The sequence below is a fragment of the Pseudophryne corroboree genome, unplaced genomic scaffold (genome assembly GCF_028390025.1).
Source record: "Pseudophryne corroboree isolate aPseCor3 unplaced genomic scaffold, aPseCor3.hap2 scaffold_1975, whole genome shotgun sequence".
Taxonomy (NCBI): Eukaryota; Metazoa; Chordata; class Amphibia; order Anura; family Myobatrachidae; genus Pseudophryne; species Pseudophryne corroboree.
The window spans coordinates 33,549-48,024 of record NW_026968616.1 but is presented as its reverse complement, the minus strand read 5'-3'; the positions used below and the strand labels follow the sequence as shown (position 1 = coordinate 48,024).

Genomic DNA, 14,476 nt, shown 5'->3' with positions numbered 1-14,476 from the left:
ATGTGCTGGATTCAAATGTTTTCCCCCCTTCCTTTCTCAATTGTGCCCATCAGCAGCTATTCTAATGTTGCTGCCAATGGGTGTGACACATTCATTTCTTCTGTGGGGTACACTGGACTCCACAAGGATTCACATTGGGGTGTAGAGTAGGATCTTGATCTGAGGCACCAACAGGCTCAAAGCTTTTGACTGTTCCCAAGATGCTCAGCGCCCCCTCCTCTATAACCTCGCTTCCATGAACAGGGAGCTCAGTTTGTAGTTGGTGCCTTCAGTAGCAGGCCACTTAAGAGGGGGCTGCCTCAGGCAGCCTATTCTTAGCTATTAATTTTGACAAGAAAAGAAGAACTTTTATTTATAAGAATCTACAAGGGCTGCAGCGGCCCTCCCCAGCCCTATCCCAAATCATACTTATTTTGCATAGGAGATACCATGGTCATGAAGATTGTTCTCCCAGGGTGAGGTTCATTCATTGCATTCTGGGTATGCTGACCCCTGTGATTTCCCCAAATGTGGGAAACTCAACTGCATTATTTGTGGTAGTGGGGGACTGTGTTTGTGCTTTCTTCTGGTCAACTCCCCCCTCTTCCTGCTGTGTTCGGCCACCCCCTACCCCCTCCCCTCCCTGCCGTGTGTCCGGTCACCCTCCCCTCTCTGCTGTGTGTCCAGCCACCCCCCCCCCCTCTCAGCTGTGTGTCCGGCCACCCCCCCCAGACACGCAGCGCCTGACACACACAGACATGCAACGCCTGACACGCATACGCATATGCAGCGCTGGACGCACACGCACACAGCACCTGACACACACACACACACACACACAGCACCTGACACACACGCACACACACAGCACCTGACACACACACACACAGCACCTGACACTCACACGGACCTGACACACGCGCACACACTCACACGCAGCACCTGACACACGCACACACAGACGCAGCACCTGACACTCACACGGACCTGACACACACGCACACACTCACACGCGGCGCCTGACGCACATAGACACGCGGCGCCTGACGCACATAGACACGCGGCGCCTGACGCACAAGCGGCACCTGACGCACACGCGGCGCCTGACAGACACGCGGCGCCTGACACACACGCACAGGCAGCGCCTGGCACACACGCACAGGCAGCGCCTGACACACACGCAGCGCCTGACACACACAGACACGCAGCGCCTGACACACACAGACACGCAGCGCCTAACGCACAGGCAGCGCCTGACACACGCAGCGCCTGACACACGCAGCGCCTGACACACGCAGCGCCTGACACACGCAGCGCCTGACACACACACGCACCTGACACTCACATGCTCCTGACACACGAAGCATGATGGCCTAACAGGAGGCTTTAAAATTTTCTTTCTAGTGACCTTCGTTTGGGAGAAAAATGCAAAGGTACAAGACAGCTTTTCCTTGCCAATATCTCTCTTTTGCAAAGAGCTGCGCATTGGAAAATTCAGGGCTATGTCGTGTAGATGATGGCCTAACAGGAGGCTTTAAAATTATCTTTCTAGTGTCCTTCGTTTGGGAGAAAAATGCAAAGGTACAAGACAGCTTTTCCTTGCCAATATCTCTCTTTTGCAAAGAGCTGCGCATTGGAAAATTCAGGGCTATGTCGTGTAGATGATGGCCTAACAGGAGGCTTTAAAATTATCTTTCTAGTGTCCTTCGTTTGGGAGAAAAATGCAAAGGTACAAGACAGCTTTTCCTTGCCAATATCTCTCTTTTGCAAAGAGCTGCGCATTGGAAAATTCAGGGCTATGTCGTGTAGATGATGGCCTAACAGGAGGCTTTAAAATTTTCTTTCTAGTGTCCTTCGTTTGGGAGAAAAATGCAAAGGTACAAGACAGCTTTTCCTTGCCAATATCTCTCTTTTGCAAAGAGCTGCGCATTGGAAAATTCAGGGCTATGTCGTGTAGATGATGGCCTATCAGGAGGCTTTAACATTTTCTTTCTAGTGTCCTTCGTTTGGGAGAAAAATGCAAAGGTACAAGACAGCTTTTCCTTGCCAATATCTCTCTTTTGCAAAGAGCTGCGCATTGGAAAATTCAGGGCTATGTCGTGTAGATGATGGCCTAACAGGAGGCTTTAAAATTTTCTTTCTAGTGTCCTTCGTTTGGGAGAAAAATGCAAAGGTACAAGACAACTTTTCCTTGCCAATATCTCTCTTTTGCAAAGAGCTGCGCATTGGAAAATTCAGGGCTATGTCGTGTAGATGATGGCCTAACAGGAGGCTTTAAAATTTTCTTTCTAGTGACCTTCGTTTGGGAGAAAAATGCAAAGGTACAAGACAGCTTTTCCTTGCCAATATCTCTCTTTTGCAAAGAGCTGCGCATTGGAAAATTCAGGGCTATGTCGTGTAGATGATGGCCTAACAGGAGGCTTTAAAATTATCTTTCTAGTGTCCTTCGTTTGGGAGAAAAATGCAAAGGTACAAGACAGCTTTTCCTTGCCAATATCTCTCTTTTGCAAAGAGCTGCGCATTGGAAAATTCAGGGCTATGTCGTGTAGATGATGGCCTAACAGGAGGCTTTAAAATTATCTTTCTAGTGTCCTTCGTTTGGGAGAAAAATGCAAAGGTACAAGACAGCTTTTCCTTGCCAATATCTCTCTTTTGCAAAGAGCTGCGCATTGGAAAATTCAGGGCTATGTCGTGTAGATGATGGCCTAACAGGAGGCTTTAAAATTTTCTTTCTAGTGTCCTTCGTTTGGGAGAAAAATGCAAAGGTACAAGACAGCTTTTCCTTGCCAATATCTCTCTTTTGCAAAGAGCTGGGCATTGGAAAATTCAGGGCTATACCGTGTAGATGAAGCACTAACAGGAGGCTTTAAAATTTTCTTTCTAGTGTCCTTCGTTTGGGAGAAAAATGGAAAGGTACAAGACAGCTTTTCCTTGCCAATATCTCTCTTTTGCAAAGAGCTGCGCATTGGAAAATTCAGGGCTATGCCGTGTAGATGATGGCCTAACAGGAGGCTTAAAAATTTTCTTTCTAGTGTCCTTCGTTTGGGAGAAAAATGCAAAGGTACAAGACAGCTTTTCCTTGCCAATATCTCTCTTTTGCAAAGAGCTGCGCATTGGAAAATTCAGGGCTATGTCGTGTAGATGATGGCCTAACAGGAGGCTTTAAAATTTTCTTTCTAGTGACCTTCGTTTGGGAGAAAAATGCAAAGGTACAAGACAGCTTTTCCTTGCCAATATCTCTCTTTTGCAAAGAGCTGCGCATTGGAAAATTCAGGGCTATGTCGTGTAGATGATGGCCTAACAGGAGGCTTTAAAATTTTCTTTCTAGTGTCCTTCGTTTGGGAGAAAAATGCAAAGGTACAAGACAGCTTTTCCTTGCCAATATCTTTCTTTTGCAAAGAGCTGCGCATTGGAAAATTCAGGGCTATGTCGTGTAGATGATGGCCTAACAGTAGGCTTTAAAATTATCTTTCTAGTGTCCTTCGTTTGGGAGAAAAATGCAAAGGTACAAGACAGCTTTTCCTTGCCAATATCTCTCTTTTGCAAAGAGCTGCGCATTGGAAAATTCAGGGCTATACCGTGTAGATGAAGCACTATCAGGAGGCTTTAAAATTTTCATTCTAGTGTCCTTCGTTTGGGAGAAAAATGCAAAGGTACAAGACAGCTTTTCCTTGCCAATATCTCTCCTTTGCAAAGAGCTGCGCATTGGAAAATTCAGGGCTATGCCGTGTAGATGATGGCCTAACAGGAAGCTTTAAAATTTTCTTTCTAGTGTCCTTCGTTTGGGAGAAAAATGCAAAGGTACAAGACAGCTTTTCCTTGCCAATATCTCTCTTTTGCAAAGAGCTGTGCATTGGAAAATTCAGGGCTATGTCGTGTAGATGATTGCCTAACAGGAGGCTTTAAAATTATCTTTCTAGTGTCCTTCGTTTGGGAGAAAAATGCAAAGGTACAAGACAGCTTTTCCTTGCCAATATCTCTCTTTTGCAAAGAGCTGCGCATTGTAAAAATCAGGGCTATGTCGTGTAGATGATGGCCTAACAGGAGGCTTTAAAATTATCTTTCTAGTGTCCTTCGTTTGGGAGAAAAATGCAAAGGTACAAGACAGCTTTTCCTTGCCAATATCTCTCTTTTGCAAAGAGCTACGCATTGGAAAATTCAGGGCTATGTCTTGTAGATGATGGCCTAACAGTAGGCTTTAAAATTTTCTTTCTAGTGTCCTTCGTTTGGGAGAAAAATGCAAAGGTACAAGACAGCTTTTCCTTGCCAATATCTCTCTTTTGCAAAGAGCTACGCATTGGAAAATTCAGGGCTATGTCTTGTAGATGATGGCCTAACAGTAGGCTTTAAAATTTTCTTTCTAGTGTCCTTCTTTTGGGAGAAAAATGCAAAGGTACAAGACAGCTTTTCCTTGCCAATATCTCTCTTTTGCAAAGAGCTGCGCATTGGAAAATTCAGGGCTATGTCGTGTAGATGATGGCCTAACAGGAGGCTTTAAAATTATCTTTCTAGTGTCCTTCGTTTGGGAGAAAAATGCAAAGGTACAAGACAGCTTTTCCTTGCCAATATCTCTCTTTTGCAAAGAGCTACGCATTGGAAAATTCAGGGCTATGTCGTGTAGATGATGGCCTAACAGGAGGCTTTAACATTTTCTTTCTAGTGTCCTTCGTTTGGGAGAAAAATGCAATGGTACAAGACAGCTTTTCCTTGCCAATATCTCTCTTTTGCAAAGAGCTGCGCATTGGAAAATTCAGGGCTATGTCGTGTAGATGATGGAATAACAGGAGGCTTTAAAATTTTCTTTCTAGTGTCCTTCGTATGGGAGAAAAATGCAAAGGTACAAGACAGCTTTTCCTTGCCAATATCTCTCTTTTGCAAAGAGCTGCGCATTGGAAAATTCAGGGCTATGCCGTGTAGATGATGGCCTAACAGGAGGCTTTAAAATTTTCTTTCTAGTGTCCTTCGTTTGGGAGAAAAATGCAAAGGTACAAGACAGCTTTTCCTTGCCAATATCTCTCTTTTGCAAAGAGCTGCGCATTGGAAAATTCAGGGCTATGTCGTGTAGATGATGGCCTAACAGGAGGCTTTAAAATTATCTTTCTCTATCGTCCTAAGTGGATGCTGGGGTTCCTGAAAGGACCATGGGGAATAGCGGCTCCGCAGGAGACAGGGCACAAAAGTAAAGCTTTTACAGGTCAGGTGGTGTGTACTGGCTCCTCCCCCTATGACCCTCCTCCAGACTCCAGTTAGATTTTTGTGCCCGGCCGAGAAGGGTGCAATTCTAGGTGGCTCTCATAAAGAGCTGCTTAGAGAGTTTAGCTTAGGTTTTTTATTTTACAGTGATTCCTGCTGGCAACAGGATCACTGCAACGAGGGACAGAGGGGAGAAGAAGTGAACTCACCTGCGTGCAGGATGGATTGGCTTCTTGGCTACTGGACATGAAGCTCCAGAGGGACGATCACAGGTACAGCCTGGATGGTCACCGGAGCCACGCCGCCGGCCCCCTCACAGATGCTGAAGCAAGAAGAGGTCCAGAATCGGCGGCTGAAGACTCCTGCAGTCTTCTTAAGGTAGCGCACAGCACTGCAGCTGTGCGCCATTTTCCTCTCAGCACACTTCACACGGCAGTCACTGAGGGTGCAGGGCGCTGGGGGGGGGGCGCCCTGGGAGGCAAATGAAAACCTTTAAAAAGGCTAAAAATACCTCACATATAGCCCCAGAGGCTATATGGAGATATTTACCCCTGCCTAAATGTACTAAATAGCGGGAGACGAGCCCGCCGAAAAAGGGGCGGGGCCTATCTCCTCAGCACACGGCGCCATTTTCTGTCACAGCTCCGCTGGTCAGGAAGGCTCCCAGGTCTCTCCCCTGCACTGCACTACAGAAACAGGGTATAACAGAGAGGGGGGGCAAAATAAATGGCAATATATTAATATAAAAGCAGCTATAAGGGAGCACTTAATCATAAGGCTATCCCTGTCATATATAGCGCTTTTTGGTGTGTGCTGGCAGACTCTCCCTCTGTCTCCCCAAAGGGCTAGTGGGTCCTGTCTTCGTATAGAGCATTCCCTGTGTGTCTGCTGTGTGTCGGTACGTGTGTGTCGACATGTATGAGGACGTTATTGGTGTGGAGGCGGAGCAATTGCCAAATATGAGGATGTCACCTCCTAGGGGGTCGACACCAGAATGGATGCCTTTATTTGTGGAATTACGGGATAGCGTCAACTCGCTTAAGCAGTCGTTTGCCGACATGAGGCGGCCGGACACTCAATTAGTGCCTGTCCAGGCGCCTCAAACACCGTCAGGGGCTGTAAAACGCCCCTTGCCTCAGTCGGTCGACACAGACCCAGACACAGGCACTGATTCCGGTGGTGAAGGTGACGAATCAACCGTATTTTCCAGTAGGGCCACACGTTATATGATTTTGGCAATAAAGGAGATGTTACATTTAGCTGATACTACAGGTACCACTAAACAGGGTATTATGTGGGGTGTGAAAAAACTACCAGTAGTTTTTACCGAATCAGAAGAATTAAATGACGTGTGTGATGAAGCGTGGGGTGCCCCGATAAAAAACTGCTAATTTCAAAGAAGTTATTGGCTTTATACCCTTTCCCGCCAGAGGTTAGGGAGCGCTGGGAAACACCTCCTAGGGTGGACAAAGCGCTAACACGCTTATCAAAACAAGTGGCGTTACCCTCTCCTGAGACGGCCGCACTTAAAGATCCATCAGATAGGAGGATGGAAAATATCCAAAAAGGTATATACACACATGCAGGTGTTATACTACGACCAGCTATTGCGACTGCCTGGATGTGCAGTGCTGGGGTAGTTTGGTCAGAGTCCCTGATCGAAAATATTGATACCCTAGACAGGGACAATATTTTACTGTCGTTAGAACAAATAAAGGATGCATTTCTTTATATGCGTGATGCACAGAGAGATATCTGCACACTGGCATCACGGGTAAGTGTGCTATGTCCATTTCGGCCAGAAGAGCTTTATGGACACGACAGTGGACAGGCGATGCGTAGAGGAGTTATTTGGGGTCGGTCTATCGGATTTGGTGGCCACGGCTACGGCCGGGATATCCACCTTTCTACCTCAAGTCACTCCCCAACAGAAAAAGGCACCGACCTTTCAACCGCAGCCCTTTCGTTCCTTTAAAAATAAGAGAGCAAAGGGCTATTCATATCTGCCACGAGGCAGAGGACGAGGGAAGAGACAGCAACAGGCAGCTCCTTCCCAGGAACAGAAGCCCTCCCCGGCTTCTACAAAAGCCTCAGCATGACGCTGGGGCTTCGCAAGCGGACTCGGGGGCGGTAGGCGGTCGTCTCAAGAATTACAGCGCGCAGTGGGCTCACTCGCAGGTAAATCCCTGGATCCTGCAGATAATATCTCAGGGGTACAGGTTGAAATTAGAGACAGAGCCACCTCGCCGTTTCCTGAAGTCTGCTTTACCAACGTCCCCCTCAGAAAGGGAGACGGTTTTGGAAGCCATTCACAAGCTGTATTCTCAGCAGGTGATAGTCAAGGTACCTCTTCTACAACAAGGGAAGGGGTATTATTCCACTCTTTTTGTGGTACCGAAGCCGGATGGCTCGGTAAGGCCTATTCTAAATCTGAAGTCCTTGAACCTGTACATAAAGAAGTTCAAGTTCAAGATGGAGTCACTCAGAGCAGTGATAGCGAACCTGGAAGAAGGGGACTTTATGGTATCCTTGGACATCAAGGATGCGTATCTCCACGTTCCAATTACCCCTCACACCAGGGGTACCTCAGGTTCGTTGTACAAAACTGTCACTATCAGTTTCAGACGCTGCCGTTTGGTTTGTCCACGGCACCTCGGGTCTTTACAAAGGTAATGGCCGAGATAATATTTCTTCTTCGAAGAAAAGGCGTATTAATTATCCCATACTTGGACGATCTCCTAATAAGGGCAAGGTCCAGAGAACAGCTAGAGATGGGTTTAGCACTATCTCAAGAGGTGCTAAAGCAGCACGGATGGATTCTGAATATTCCAAAATCCCAATTAATGCCGACAACTCGTCTGCTGTTCCTGGGGATGATTCTGGACACAGTTCAGAAAAAGGTTTTTCTTCCCGAAGAAAAAGCCAAGGAGTTATCTGACCTGGTCAGGAACCTCCTAAAACCAGGAAAGGTGTCTGTACATCAATGCACAAGAGTCCTGGGAAAAAATGGTAGCTTCTTACGAAGCAATCCCTTTCGGCAGATTCCATGCAAAGGGATCTGTTGGACAAATGGTCAGGGTCGCATCTTCAGATGCACCTGCGGATAACCCTGTCGCCGAGGACAAGGGTATCCCTTCTGTGGTGGTTGCAGGAGGCTCATCTATTGGAGGGCCGCAGATTCGGCATGCAGGATTGGATCCTGGTGACCACGGATGCCAGCCTGAGAGGCTGGGGAGCAGTCACACAGGGAAGAAATTTCCAGGGAGTGTGGTCGAGCCTGAAAAAGTCTCTTCACATAAGCATTCTGGAACTAAGAGCAATCTACAATGCTCTAAGCCAGGCGGAACCTCTGCTTCAAGGAAGACCGGTGTTGATCCAGTCGGACAACATCACGGCAGTCGCCCATGTAAACAGACAGGGCGGCACAAGAAGCAGGAGGGCAATGGCAGAAGCTGCCAGGATCCTTCGCTGGGCGGAGAATCACGTGATAGCACTGTCAGCAGTATTCATCCCGGGCGTGGACAACTGGGAAGCAGACTTCCTCAGCAGACACGACCTTCACCCGGGAGAGTGGGGACTTCATCCAGAAGTTTTCCACATGCTATTAAACCGTTGGGTAAAACCAATGGTGGACATGATGGCGTCTCGCCTCAACAAAACACTGGACAGGTATTGCGCCAGGTCAAGAGATCCGCAGGCAATAGCTGTGGACGCGCTGGTAACACCTTGGGTGTACCAGTCGGTATATGTGTTTCCTCCTCTGCCTCTCATACCAAAGGTATTGAGGATTATACGGCAAAGAGGAGTAAGACTAGTGGCTCCGGATTGGCCAAGAAGGACTTGGTACCCGGAACTTCAAGAGATGGTCACGGACGATCCGTGGCCTCTAGTTCTGAGAAGGGACCTGCTTCAGCAGGGTCCTTGTCTTTTTCAAGACTTACCGCGGCTGCGTTTTGACGGCATGGCGTTTGAATGCCAGATCCTAAAAGGAAAAGGCATTCCAGAAGAAGTCATTCCTACCTTGATAAAGGCAAGGAAGGAAGTCACCGCGAAGCATTATCGCCGTATTTGGCGAAAATATGTTGCGTGGTGCGAGCAGCGGAGTGCTCCGATGGAGGAATTTCAACTGGGTCGTTTTCCTACATTTCCTGCAATCAGGATTGTCTATGGGTCTCAAATTGGGATCTATTAAGGTTCAAATTTCGGCCCTATCAATATTCTTCCAAAAAGAATTGGCCTCAGTCCCTGAGGTCCAGATTTTTATCAAAGGAGTACTGCATATACAGCCTCCTGTGGTGCCTAAGGTGGCACCGTGGGATCTAAATGTAGTTTTAGATTTCCTCAAATCCAATTGGTTTGAACCACTAAAGAATGTGGATTTGAAATATCTCACATGGAAAGTGACTATGTTACTGGCCCTGGCTTCGGCCGGGAGAGTATCTGAACTGGCGGCTTTGTTTTATAAAAGCCCATATTTAATTTTCCATTCGACATAGGGCAGAGCTGCGGACGCGTCCGCATTTTCTCCCTAAGGTGGTATCAGCGTTTCACCTGAACCAGCCTATTGTAGTGCCTGCGGCTACAGACGACTTGAAGGACTCCAAGTTGTTGGACGTTGTCAGAGCCTTAAAAATATACATTTAAAGGACGGCTGGAGTCAGAAAATCTGACTCGCTGTTTATACTGTATGCACCCAACAAGTTGGGTGCACCTGCTTCTAAGCAGTCGATTGCTCGTTGGATTTGTAACAAAATTCAACTTGTACATTCTGTGGCAGGCCTGCCACAGCCTAAATCTGTTAAGGCCCATTCCGCAAGGAAGGTGGGCTCATCTTGGGCGGCTGCCCGAGGGGTCTCGGCATTACAACTCTGCCGAGCAGCTACGTGGTCAGGGGAGAACACGTTTGTAAATTTTTACAAATTTGATACCCTGGCAAAGGAGGACCTGGAGTTCTCTCATTCGGTGCTGCAGAGTCATCCGCACTCTCCCGCCCGTTTGGGAGCTTTGGTATAATCCCCATGGTCCTTTCAGGAACCCCAGCATCCACTTAGGACGATAGAGAAAATAAGAATTTACTTACCGATAATTCTATTTCTCGGAGTCCGTAGTGGATGCTGGGCGCCCATCCCAAGTGCGGATTATCTGCAATACTTGTACATAGTTATTGTTAACTAATTCGGGTTATTGTTTAGGAAGCCATCTTTCAGAGGCTCCTCTGTTATCATACTGTTAACTGGGTTTAGATCACAAGTTGTACGGTGTGATTGGTGTGGCTGGTATGAGTCTTACCCGGGATTCAAAATCCTCCCTTATTGTGTACGCTCGTCCGGGCACAGTACCTAACTGGAGTCTGGAGGAGGGTCATAGGGGGAGGAGCCAGTACACACCACCTGACCTGTAAAAGCTTTACTTTTGTGCCCTGTCTCCTGCGGAGCCGCTATTCCCCATGGTCCTTTCAGGAACCCCAGCATCCACTACGGACTCCGAGAAATAGAATTATCGGTAAGTAAATTCTTATTTTCTAGTGTCCTTCGTTTGGGAGAAAAATGCAAAGGTACAAGACAGCTTTTCCTTGCCAATATCTCTCTTTTGCAAAGAGCTGCGCATTGGAAAATTCAGGGCTATGTCGTGTAGATGATGGCCTAACAGGAGGCTTTAAAATTATCTTTCTAGTGTCCTTCGTTTGGGAGAAAAATGCAAAGGTACAAGACAGCTTTTCCTTGCCAATATCTCTCTTTTGCAAAGAGCTACGCATTGGAAAATTCAGGGCTATGCCGTGTAGATGAAGCACTAACAGGAGGCTTTAAAATTATCTTTCTAGTGTCCTTCGTTTGGGAGAAAAATGCAAAGGTACAAGACAGCTTTTCCTTGCCAATATCTCTCTATTGCAAAGAGCTACGCATTGGAAAATTCAGGGCTATGCCGTGTAGAGGAAGCACTAACAGGAGGCTTTAAAATTATCTTTCTAGTGTCCTTCGTTTGGGAGAAAAATGCAAAGGTACAAGACAGCTTTTCCTTGCCAATATCTCTCTATTGCAAAGAGCTACGCATTGGAAAATTCAGGGCTATGCCGTGTAGATGAAGCACTAACAGGAGGCTTTAAAATTATCTTTCTAGTGTCCTTCGTTTGGGAGAAAAATGCAAAGGTACAAGACAGCTTTTCCTTGCCAATATCTCTCTTTTGCAAAGAGCTGCGCATTGGAAAATTCAGGGCTATGTCGTGTAGATGACGGCCTAACAGGAGGCTTTAAAATTATCTTTCTAGTGCCCTTCGTTTGGGAGAAAAATGCAAAGGTACAAGACAGCTTTTCCTTGCCAATATCTCTCTTTTGCAAAGAGCTACGCATTGGAAAATTCAGGGCTATGTCGTGTAGATGATGGCCTAACAGGAGGCTTTAAAATTATCTTTCTAGTGCCCTTCGTTTGGGAGAAAAATGCAAAGGTAAAGACAGCTTTTCCTTGCCAATATCTCTCTTTTGCAAAGAGCTGCGCATTGGAAAATTCAGGGCTATGCCGTGTAGATGATGGCCTAACAGGAGGCTTTAAAATTTTCTTTCTAGTGTCCTACGTTTGGGAGAAAAATGCAAAGGTACAAGACAGCTTTTCCTTGCCAATATCTCTCTTTTGCAAAGAGCTGCGCATTGGAAAATTCAGGGCTATGTCGTGTAGATGATGGCCTAACAGGAGGCTTTAAAATTATCTTTCTAGTGTCCTTCGTTTGGGAGAAAAATGCAAAGGTACAAGACAGCTTTTCCTTGCCAATATCTCTCTTTTGCAAAGAGCTACGCATTGGAAAATTCAGGGCTATGTCTTGTAGATGATGGCCTAACAGTAGGCTTTCAAATTTTCTTTCTAGTGTCCTTCGTTTGGGAGAAAAATGCAAGGTACAAGACAGCTTTTCCTTGCCAATATCTCTCTTTTGCAAAGAGCTACGCATTGGAAAATTCAGGGCTATGTCTAGTAGATGATGGCCTAACAGTAGGCTTTAAAATTTTCTTTCTAGTGTCCTTCGTTTGGGAGAAAAATGCAAAGGTACAAGACAGCTTTTCCTTGCCAATATCTCTCTTTTGCAAAGAGCTACGCATTGGAAAATTCAGGGCTATGTCGTATAGATGATGGCCTAACAGGAGGCTTTAAAATTTTCTTTCTAGTGTCCTTCGTTTGGGAGAAAAATGCAAAGGTACAAGACAGCTTTTCCTTGCCAATATCTCTCTTTTGCAAAGAGCTACGCATTAGAAAATTCAGGGCTATGCCGTGTAGCTGAAGCACTAACAGGAGGCTTTAAAATTTTCATTCTAGTGTCCTTCGTTTGGGAGAAAAATGCAAAGGTACAAGACAGCTTTTCCTTGCCAATATCTCTCTTTTGCAAAGAGCTGCGCATTGGAAAATTCAGGGCTATACCGTGTAGATGAAGCACTAACAGGAGGCTTTAAAATTTTCTTTCTAGTGTCCTTCGTTTGGGAGAAAAATGCAATGGTACAAGACAGCTTTTCCTTGCCAATATCTCTCTTTTGCAAAGAGCTACGCATTGGAAAATTCAGGGCTATGTCGTGTAGATGATGGCCTAACAGGAGGCTTTAACATTTTCTTTCTAGTGTCCTTCGTTTGGGAGAAAAATGCAAAGGTACAAGACAGCTTTTCCTTGCCAATATCCCTCTTTTGCAAAGAGCTGCGCATTGGAAAATTCAGGGCTATGTCGTGTAGATGATGGCCTAACAGGAGGCTTTAAAATTTTCTTTCTAGTGACCTTCGTTTGGGAGAAAAATGCAAAGGTACAAGACAGCTTTTCCTTGCCAATATCTCTCTTTTGCAAAGAGCTGCGCATTGGAAAATTCAGGGCTATGTCGTGTAGATGATGGCCTAACAGGAGGCTTTAAAATTTTCTTTCTAGTGACCTTCGTTTGGGAGAAAAATGCAAAGGTATAAGACAGCTTTTCCTTGCCAATATCTCTCTTTTGCAAAGAGCTGCGCATTGGAAAATTCAGGGCTATGTCGTGTAGATGATGGCCTAACAGGAGGCTTTAAAATTTTCTTTCTAGTGTCCTTCGTTTGGGAGAAAAATGCAATGGTACAAGACAGCTTTTCCTTGACAATATCTCTCTTTTGCAAAGAGCTGCGCATTGGAAAATTCAGGGCTATGTCGTGTAGATGATGGCCTAACAGGAGGCTTTAAAATTTTCTTTCTAGTGTCCTTCGTTTGGGAGAAAAATGCAAAGGTACAAGACAGCTTTTCCTTGCCAATATCTCTCTTTTGCAAAGAGCTGCGCATTGGAAAATTCAGGGCTATGTCGTGTAGATGATGGCCTAACAGGAGGCTTTAAAATTTTAATTCTAGTGTCCTTCGTTTGGGAGAAAAATGCAAAGGTACAAGACAGCTTTTCCTTGCCAATATCTCTCTATTGCAAAGAGCTACGCATTGGAAAATTCAGGGCTATGCCGTTTAGATGAAGCACTAACAGGAGGCTTTAAAATTTTAATTCTAGTGTCCTTCGTTTGGGAGAAAAATGCAAAGGTACAAGACAGCTTTTCCTTGCCAATATCTCTCTTTTGCAAAGAGCTACGCATTGGAAAATTCAGGGCTATGTCGTGTAGATGATGGCCTAACAGGAGGCTTTAAAATTATCTTTCTAGTGTCCTTCGTTTGGGAGAAAAATGCAAAGGTAAAGACAGCTTTTCCTTGCCAATATCTCTCTTTTGCAAAGAGCTGCGCATTGGAAAATTCAGGGCTATGCCGTGTAGATGATGGCCTAACAGGAGGCTTTCAAATTTTCTTTCTAGTGTCCTTCGTTTGGGAGAAAAATGCAAAGGTACAAGACAGCTTTTCCTTGCCAATATCTCTCTTTTGCAAAGAGCTACGCATTGGAAAATTCAGGGCTATGTCATATAGATGATGGCCTAACAGGAGGCTTTAAAATTTTCTTTCTAGTGTCCTTCGTTTGGGAGAAAAATGCAAAGGTACAAGACAGCTTTTCCTTGCCAATATCTCTCTTTTGCAAAGAGCTACGCATTAGAAAATTCAGGGCTATGCCGTGTAGCTGAAGCACTAACAGGAGGCTTTAAAAAATTCTTTCTAGTGACCTTCGTTTGGGAGAAAAATGCAAAGGTAAAGACAGCTTTTCCTTGCCAATATCTCTCTTTTGCAAAGAGCTGCGCATTGGAAAATTCAGGGCTATGCCGTGTAGATGATGGCCTAACAGGAGGCTTTAAAATTTTCTTTCTAGTGTCCTTCGTTTTGGAGAAAAATGCAAAGGTACAAGACAGCTTTTCCTTGCCAATATCTCTCTTTTGCAAAGAGCTACGCATT

The 14,476-nt window shown here is 45.7% G+C and overlaps 1 non-coding gene across 1 annotated transcript; it reads left to right on the top strand.

The window, feature by feature from the left end:
- The first annotated feature begins 404 nt into the window (after positions 1-404).
- On the top strand, positions 405-568 carry LOC135005195 (U1 spliceosomal RNA). Its single transcript, XR_010205837.1, has one exon. It is a non-coding gene; the product is annotated as a U1 spliceosomal RNA (small nuclear RNA).
- Positions 569-14,476: the final 13,908 nt, after the last annotated feature.